At 41.1% G+C, this 9,563-nt stretch overlaps 1 pseudogene; it reads right to left on the bottom strand.

Annotated features, from left to right (window-relative positions):
• Positions 1-878: 878 nt before the first annotated feature.
• LOC133215177 (5S ribosomal RNA) lies at positions 879-997 on the bottom strand (annotated as a pseudogene).
• Positions 998-9,563: the final 8,566 nt, after the last annotated feature.

Here is a 9,563-nt window from a genome sequence, read left to right as displayed (position 1 = left end):
TGTTTGAGGTAGCAGGGCTTTTGGTGCCAGATGCCTCACAAATTCACCTGAACGGTGGTTTGCAAATGGGTTGAGTCTCATCTTAATGAGGAGACTGTCTGGTCTGCTTTGGTTTAAGCAAACCTATGTTCCCACCACATACTGTGAGTAAATTCCTGAGCTGGAAGATAGGGATAGGGAGCAGAATGAAGCCTCTATATTGAAAGGGGAAATAGCAACCTGCTACACCACTAGTACACACACGGTCTATGGGGTAGAATGGGGTCCAGCCAAGGATACTGTGGGATCTGATGAAAGTGCTCGCTGAGCCACTTTCAATCATTTATGAGCAGTCCTGGCTGACTGGGGAGATCCCAGTTGACTGGAGGTTGCCAAATGTGATGTCCATCTACAAGAAGGGCCAGAAGAAGGATCTGGGGAAATCCAGCCCTGTCAGTCTGACCTCAGGGCTGGGGAATGTTATGGAGAAAACTATCTTGAGTGCCATCACATGACACATGCAGGATAACCAGGGGATCAGGACCAGTCAGCATGGGTTTATGGAAGGAAGGTCCTTCTTGACTAACCTGATCTCCTACGACAAGTTGACCTTCTGAGGGGATGAGGGAAAGGCTGTTCTTGTCTACCTGGACTTTAGGAAGTCTTTTACACTGTTTCCCACAGCATTCTCCTGGAGAAACTGTCTCCTCATAGCTTAGACGGGTCTACTACATGCTGGGTAAAAACTGTCTAGATGGACAGGCCCAAAGAGTGGTGGTGGATGGAGATTAATCCGGTTGGTGGTTGGTCACAGGTGGTGTTACACAGGGCTGTCGTGGTTTAATCAATGCCAGACAGCTTGTTCACCCACTCCCCCCCCTCTTCTTGCCCTCCAAAAAAGCCTGCAGCACCCGGGATTCCCAGGCGGTCTCCCATCCAAGTACTAACCGAGCCCGATCCTGCTTAGCTTCTGAGATCAGACGAGATCGGGCATTTTCAGGGTGGTGTGGCCGTAGGCGTGGGTGGACAAGCTGTCTGGCATTGATTAAACCACGACAAGGGCTCAGTACTGGGCTCAGGTTTAGACTGGATATTAGGAAAATTTTTTCACTGAAAAGGTTGTCAAGCATAGGAACAGGCTGCCCAGGGAAGTGGTTGAGTCCCCATCCCTGTAGGTATTGAAAAGATGTATATATGTGGCACTTAGGTCATAGTTTAGTGATGGATTTGGCAGTACTAAGTTGGACTCGATCATTTTCCAACCTGAATGATTCTATAGTTCTATGATTCTTACCTGATTTTAATGTTCTGTTATATGACAAAACATGCAGGTCAGGATTTCTTTTTCTACTTTGTTTAGAAGCAGATGACAATCCTTTAGTAATAATAGTCTCCAAAAAAAAGAAAAAGAATATTTCTCACTGGCTTAAGCCTAATGTCCTTTTATTTGCCTTACTGGAGCTAAGAGGATGACTGGAAAGTTTGATCTAATGTTTCTTGAGTTTTCCTTAATTTTCTTAGCTAATCATGATAATAATGAAAAATAAGCATTCTGTTACTTAGTGTACACCTGACTATGTGCCTGTGAGCAAATCAGCATGACTTCTGAGTTCAGAGTATCTTCGGTTCAGGTTCCTTCTAAATAATAGTCCAGTGGTGGCAGCAACGTCTAGTTGTTAGAAGCTAAAAGAAATACCCTTGAAATATTTCAAATACTCTCGTGTACTTGAAAGTGAAACAGTCATTTAATAAAAGTGTAATCTTGAACAGTGGAAAGTGTGAGTGACTAAAACATGTACACTAATCTTTTGAAATACAGTTTCTCTCTCCTTCTTTTTCTTTGTCTCCTTTGTAACCAGAAAAAAAAACCATGAGTGCATTGTACAGGCAGCTCAGAGATGTGTACTTAAAATTGAGTGATTGGATGCCAATGGTATTTTCAAGGACATGGGAGACATTGACTTAAACCAAGGACTGAAACCACTAGAACATGTTCTTAGGCATATTCTCACTCCCCTTCTTCTCTTCTGCTCCTTCAATTCCTCTTCTTCACTAAAAAAGTGTTTGATTAAATAGAAGAGCTCTCTTGCTTTTTGAACAGTTACCCATTTAGGGCCAGATCAGATATCTTTTCTTAGAATGAGTAATACCCTCCTCTACAAGAGTCCTTAAGACTGCAATAGTACTAATAGCAACGTACAGCTTTCCTTCAAAGTAACAGTATTCTGGCCATTAAAACATATACCTGTTATAAGGTCATCTATACAAGGTGTTGACATTACTTATTGCAAGTGTACAATTATCAAAGGTAGTTTGGACATCAAAAGCAGTGTCACTACAATAAAAAAGCAGTAGCATGAGCTGAACAAGCTTTGCCAGGACCCTGAATGCAGGCATAATCAGACTACACAGAAGCATGCATGCCAGGATGGTACTGATAGTAAAAGGAGCTCACTTTGGTACATTCCATAAGCAGGAAAACTTGTCCAACTTCAGTTTTAGTTTGGTTTAGCCACATACACCCATTTTCCTCATGCAGACACTGGACTAGAAGTTGCAGTGTGAATTGACTTTAAAGCATATATTTTGGCTACATCTGAGGCAACTTGCCTGCTCCAAATACCTTGTGAGTGAAGGTTACAGGCTCCCAAAGCATTTCTTGTGTTTGATTATCAATAAAAGGATAGTTTTGCATTTCCAGGTTTGCAGCAACACTATGATCTGATACAGAAGGTACCGGAATAAGCTTTGATCAACAGAGTGACAGCACCCAGAAGACATCCACTTTCTGGGGAATCTTTTTGCTGGGCTCAGGTCCAGCATAGAGATGACTTAGGTGTCCACCCATGACACTCCTCAGTGGGGGTAATTTTCCTTTGCTTGATTGCTGCTTTTAAGCTCTAGCTCTCACTCTTAGTCTCTGTCTGATCTATACTGGAGCTGTGCCTGTGCCTGGTCTTGTATCTCTCCTGTTTGGACCTTGATCCTGATCCACTGCTTGGCCTTACATCTGGTTCACCATTATGGATTTGCAGAGTGATTAACTGGCTCTCAGTTGATACTGATCACTGTCTCTGGATCTGCTCTGCCCTGCACGGGTGGTGTGACACTGCCTTTTATCAGACAGGCATTGCTGTGACTTGAAGATCGCAGGCTGCATTCCCTTCCTGTGCACCCTGGCTCACAGCATGGGGTTCGTCACACCCAGCTGTGGGCTTTAGCAGTACTGACATCATGTCTGATCTTTGTATCTGAAGTTTGTATTGCTTTTCAGACAAAAATAAAAAACCAAATGCTTGTGGTCCATCTGACCTCTATGTGGTCAGTTTAGGTGAAATAAGTTTTTCCCTAGAAAGACCTGATTACTGATTGAAAAATGAGTCTAGAAAAAGTCCATCAAACATAAGCATGCACTTTGTAGCTTTCGAAATTTGGACAGATGAGTCCCAGCTATGGTGTCTGTACCTGTCTCTGACCAGCTGTTGGTCAGATTATTTATTTCCTATGTTCTACTCTAAATGTATAAGTTATACATTCTTCACTGATGCCAAAGTTGTCTCTGTCTGGCTCTGTGGACCACAATACAGCATAATACCCTACAACCTGGGTATTAGAATGCTACTATAGTACAAATAATATTAATTTCAGCATTACATCAAGTAAAAATATACTAGCTCTCTGTGGCTAAAATTATACTGAAGCAAAACCTAATCTCAGAAGAGCAATACCTCTCCCCCATTTGAAATATTGAAGCACTTTGTGGGTTCCTATCAAATTTGTCCTCTATTTCCAGGGGGGTTGGGTTGATAGGGAAGAGCTTGGTTAGTGAAACAAAAATGTGATTCAACCATTGCTAGCAATAGTTATTAGTATCCTTTTCGATCTCTGTAAACTGTATATTCAAGTTCCATAGCCTCCTCTGGGTCCAGCTAAACCAATTACTCTCCTAAGAGAAGACAATATTAACATAATCAGTACTGTGTCATCTCTGAGTTAACAATGTTGTCTACTGTGGACAGTATGATTTCTAAATCTGAAAGTGACATTGTCCATCTACATTTGTCAACACATCATCTCATTTGCATTTTTGCATGTGGTGACCTGATGGTTGCCTGCTTGAGACATTTATTTAAAGAGTAGTTCAGAATTTTTAAAAATAGATTTGAAAGGTTAATTCCTAGCAAGAACCATCCTAATTTTGGAAAGCTCTGAGACCATCACAGCTCCCACATATTTGAGCTATGGGCAACTTCTTTTCCTTGATCATCCTCACCTATCAAGGTGTGCTTGATTTTTAGCTCTTCTCCTGGGAGCTCATAGTTTTTTATTTCAAACAGTCTTTTCCTTGATTACATTCTTCTGGAATGTGAGCATGGATCCTAAAATCCCCTTTTGGCTACAGATGTGTCCAAAACTCAGCAAAACTGGAGGCCTGTTATGTGTTTCTTCGTTTGCTAGTCATAATCAGCATGCAGGTATAATTTTGCTCTTTGAAAGTTCTGTGCATGAATTAATGAGTTAATCTAAATTAGCGGAAAAATAATTCGCAGAATTGCCTGCCTCTTGTTAGCCTGAGGGTTGGGAGCACATGAATGCTCTCAAATCTGCATCTCCCACATGGCATCCCATTGCTGTGCCCACTTGAGTCAAAGGGCAAGAAGCAAGTACTCCTTTGAAGTACTACCTTAAACAAGAGATAAGGAATTGTAAACTTAACTGAAGCCTAACTGATGGCAAACAATTCTGTCTTTTCATGCACAATAAGCAATTGCCGAAACTGTCTTTCAGCCCCTATAATGTAATCATGACAGCAGTCGACCAAGCCCAGTTTCTTTTTTGCTCTTCCTACGTTATTCTATTTCAGCAGATCTTCCGTATAAGCCTGAGTGATAAGATTTTTCAATTGCATCCATGTTTCAGAAGAAACAGTGCACAAGGTAATGACAGGTTTCCTCACCATAGCTGTGGCTGTAAACAGTTCCCAAGCTTCCTGTTCCTGAATGATATTGCAGTGGCTTCCTGCAATTACACAACGTATTGTCATGCAGATTAGCTGTGGGTCACTGCGTGGGGATAGGAAACTTCAGAGTTTTCTGTTGAACCTGTCAGGTTGGCAGATCTAACAAAATGTTGGGATCCCCCCAAAGCATTCCTCTCCACAATCCATGCATCTTATTGCAGGCTCTATTTGAGAAGGGGGTGTAAAGCAAGTTGTACCATTCCTCTGAGGAAATGCCCCAGATGGCTGTTTTAAGAACAGGCATTCAGAGTCTGAGATTCCTTGACAGAAAATGACTGCAGGCCTGCAGGAAAGCAATCTGAAGGAAACTCTAGGGATACAGAAATGTCTGTTTGGGGGTGACAAGAGAGTTTGAGATCCTTATGGGCTTTGTCTGTGTTCCTCTGAAAAAACGAAATGACAAACATTCATGTACAGTTACTCTTCAGGGAATGAAAAGAGAAAGACAGGGAATGCGTGGCTTTTTCATTTAGGTGCCAATGACAAGTCTGGGGAAGAGATGTGTTTCTTCATGCTCAGCAACTGGCATTTTGCAGTGTTCTTGTTAGGTATCAAAAGCGAGAGAAAAAGAGCTGAGGAGGAGATATCAGAAACAATCTGCAAAGTTAAGTTTAGTAAGTGTAAGCTGAGAAAAGGGACAGGGTTATCATAAGCAAGGAAGGAAGCAGTCACAGTCTGCCTGTCTGCCTGTCTGCGATTTAGAAAATCTCACACATCAAAAATAAGGAACAACGTATTGGGATGACAAACCACATGCTGATACTATAAGCCACGTAGACTCAGAAGTCCAAATGCAGATTGCATTTATTATGGAAAAAAACATGATTTAGAGATTTTATGAAAAAGCTGAGCTTAAGAACTAAGTTTAGGCTTAGCAACAGATATGTCATGAGCTGTTATCAGAAAGCACAGTGGTGTATTATAGTAAGTTTGGACAGTGTTTTACAGATCTAGAAAAGCTACTTGCCCTCACCCACTGCTCCTCACTGTTGTGCCTTCATATATATATGGTTAGTTATATTGTGTAGCAAATGTGAGTGATTCCAAAGGACATTAGCCATCTTTCTAGTTGTTCTTTTCTGAGGACCTTAAAATGTTTCCTCCTTTTTAATGAGATCATCTCTGAGAAGTTTACACTTTCCCTACCTTTGCAGTAGGCAAACTAATTGTATATGGCAATATTGGCAACTATATTAATCTTTTCCCTGCTTTTCAGCGATACTGTGAGTTATAGGTTTGACAGTATTGTGAACATCTTCTTGAAGTCATATAGGGAATCTAAAAAACGACTTGAAAGGCAGCAAGAAAAGACAAGTGGACAGGTCTCAGAATACTTTGGTTTCTCTTCCAACTCCTTTCACTTAAATCTTCTGCTGAAGGCTGGAGTTCTGGCCCAGGAATTCCAGAAAGCACACTGCTCCCTGGTCTGTGGTGTTACTACAGTGCAAGACAGAAGTATATATTTAGATTCCTGCCTTGTTTTAAGCACTCAGTAAAGTCACTGTTATAAAAATCCCTTTTTTCTCCTGTAAATGAGTAAAGCTACAGAAATTGTTTTTAAAAAATGATCTCCACTCTCACTGAACAGATGTCTGTCCCTCTTTTCTGTGTCCCCAGTGCTGCAATTATCTTCTTGAAGCCATATGGGGAGGGGCACAGGCCAGACATTCACTGGCTCATTTATTAATCGTTCATTATCTTTTGTAAGTATGAACAAATTTAGTGGCTTGCATCTGAACAAGAGTTTTCTGAGCAGATTCTACCACTCAGCATTTTCTGAGGCTGAAAAGAGCTTGAAGATGAGAAAAGCATTGTCTTTCTCCATTAACAGTGCTTTCCCCATAATCTGCTGCTTACTCTGAGTAGCTGGAGTAGCCAAGATGCGGTTTGTGCCCTGGCACATGATTCATGCATGCAGAACATCTTAACTTCTGTCATGGTAGAGGACTGTGTTCTAACAAGCTGGTTGAAGCTTATGCTTCAGCTTGTCATGGTATGTTTATTTAAAGGCTTAACAGCTTGCCATGGTTACACTTGATGTTATTATTAATAGGAAATGTTTTGTTTTGGCTCTCCTTCCTGACATAGGGTCTTTTTTGCATCATGGCCATCCCCAGACCTTCTTTTGGTTTCTTTCCACATGTTTTGCAGTCACGTCTGTGCGACCAGGTAGACAGCACAGGGATCATACAGCTAAAATCAAAGCCAAAATTATCACAGTCTGACTCAGAGTAGGGCTGGCCAGATTTGAAATTTTCTATTTGGAAGAATTTTCACATATTAAAATATCATTTAAGCCTCAGTACCTCTCTCTCATTCCCCCACCAGAGTCAGTCTTCAGTGGAAAATCTTTTTTGGGAAGTATTACAGAGAGTTCAGGTTTTATCTGTCATTTCAGTTACAATAATGCAATATATGACTGTCTTAAAATAAACATTTTAGAGAAAATATAAATAAACTACCTAGATTTCTGGGAAGAGAACAAAATCTACCCCTAACCTTTACATGTCACTGGAATTAAATTTTAAAGTGGAAGAATATGCCTGAACCAAAATCTGTTAAAGTGAATGGCATTACTCCTCTTGACCTTAGTGGCTTCTGGGTCAAGGCCTATGTGACTTAGTTTACCCCAAAAAGGGCCATTTAGTAGGAAGTTGATTGGTGTAACTGAAGTCTAAAAACAAGTACAGTAGCTGCAGTGGGCTGATGAATATAGCTAAACTGCTGTTCTCTAAACAGTCAAATAGCTAAATATCACTTAAGTGGCTTGGCTTAAATTACCTTGGAACAAGTTACTGTGAAAGGGAAATGAAAGCATATAAATGAGTCTGAGACACTTGTACTCATTTGCGGAGAAGTGAGGGAAACAATTAAGATAAACCAGAAAATGGCAGGCGTGTTGAGCCATATGGCCGTTTCCTGTTTCTAACACTTCTTTTGTTTAACTTTTCCAAAGCAATTTTGTCACTATTATTACTGTGGTTGTTTCAGTTTTAAACATGTTTTCCTTGCATTCAATCTTTTCCCCAGCTGCCCCTCTCCTAAAGAAAAAAAAAAGGGGGAAAAGAAAAAAGTAAAAAAAAAAAAAAAAGAATAAAGATAGAGAAGAAAAGAATAAAAGTCTCTTTGGCTCACATTGCCTTTAAAACTTTGCACTGTATGCTCTTTTCTTTTGGTTTTACTTTCTGCCTGTTTTGCCCAGCTGTTGGGCACTCCGATGTTCTGCTATAGCAAAGCAGATGCAGACTACAGATCACATGGACTGCTCCAGTTGAATGAAAGCAGTTTTGGTCATTAATCCCATCTGTAGGCTCTTTGGCTTTTTTTCTTTTTTTAACAAGTTGTCTTTTTTTTTTTTTCTTTCTCTTTTTGTTATTTTTTTTCCCATTCTAGCTTTTAATCATGGTTTACAAAAAATTATGAAATGAGTCTAAAAGAAGTGTGAGACACAGAGATCCAGCAGGCTACTGTGAGCTTTGAAGCATAAAAAAATAAAGGAAAAAAGAAGCTTTTATTGTCAGGAAATGGCAAATACCTAGCTCAGTTTAACAATTCTGTCTGGCTGCTAGATAGGGAAGTAATGCCTTTGGCAGTACATAAACTCTTGTTTTCTTGCCCTTTGTCTTCCGGTGTAAAACACTGTTGAAAAAATCACCTGTCCATTGCAAAGTTAAACTACTGGCTTTAACACAGTTGCATGGGAACTTCGGTTTATTAATGAATACAACATACTCTTTGATTTGAATGCTTTCAGAGCTCTGAAAAGATTCAAAAGGCATCGCTTCCTGCACCAGCGGCGTGCCTTTATACATCTCAGTGGTTCACCCCTACCCAGCTGCTATATCTCATTAACAAGCGTTTGGCCATCGCAGCAAACTTTGCAGTGTTGACACTTGAAAGGCCCAGGCAGGCGCTGGCAGGCTATCAGCTATGGCAACAGGAAACTGCCCCAAGACAACACTGAGAAAACAGCAGCTGCAAAAGCCAAAAGCAAAAGAGGACGGAGAGAGCTTGGTGTTTCCAGGCTGTGCTGTTTTCCATATGGGCTGTTTGTGCAGCAGAGCCATGCCAAGGGAGGGGAGGAGAAGAAAATAGAGAAAAGAAAGGTCTAATAAGGAGGTTGATATAAGCTCGGTACACGATATGGCATTAAATACTTTTTTGTTACATTTTAATGGCTTCCTAAAGTCTATTTTCATGCTAATAAAAGCCTGCCTGTCTAACAAGTTCACAAAAGCCAGGCCTGGGGCCCATCCACGAGTCAGGCTCCCTGAGCCATCTCTGGTCTAGGGTGGCTGCAACCTGCCACCCTTCCTGAACGGACATGCTGCCCTGTCCACTTCGTTGCAGCATGTCCCCTCTACTGACAAGCTGGACACTTAACTCCCATGACTCAGTAGCATTATATCCACTGTAGCTGCAACTACAGCCCTAAAAGAGCTCTGTTTCCTAAGTGTCACTGGAGTGGTGAGGACCAAGCCTGTTAGCCAAAATGGGAGCTTCACCATGCCAAGAACACCCGCTCTGCCTTGCCCCAGGCAGAGCATGTTTATCATAGACTTTA

Source organism: Neopsephotus bourkii, unplaced genomic scaffold (assembly GCF_033783945.1).
Source record: "Neopsephotus bourkii isolate Nb327-2 ecotype Australia unplaced genomic scaffold, CSIRO-AGI_Nbou_v1 NB_960, whole genome shotgun sequence".
In the NCBI taxonomy this organism is placed as follows: domain Eukaryota; kingdom Metazoa; phylum Chordata; class Aves; order Psittaciformes; family Psittacidae; genus Neopsephotus; species Neopsephotus bourkii.
This window is presented reverse-complemented; position numbering and strand designations above follow the sequence as displayed.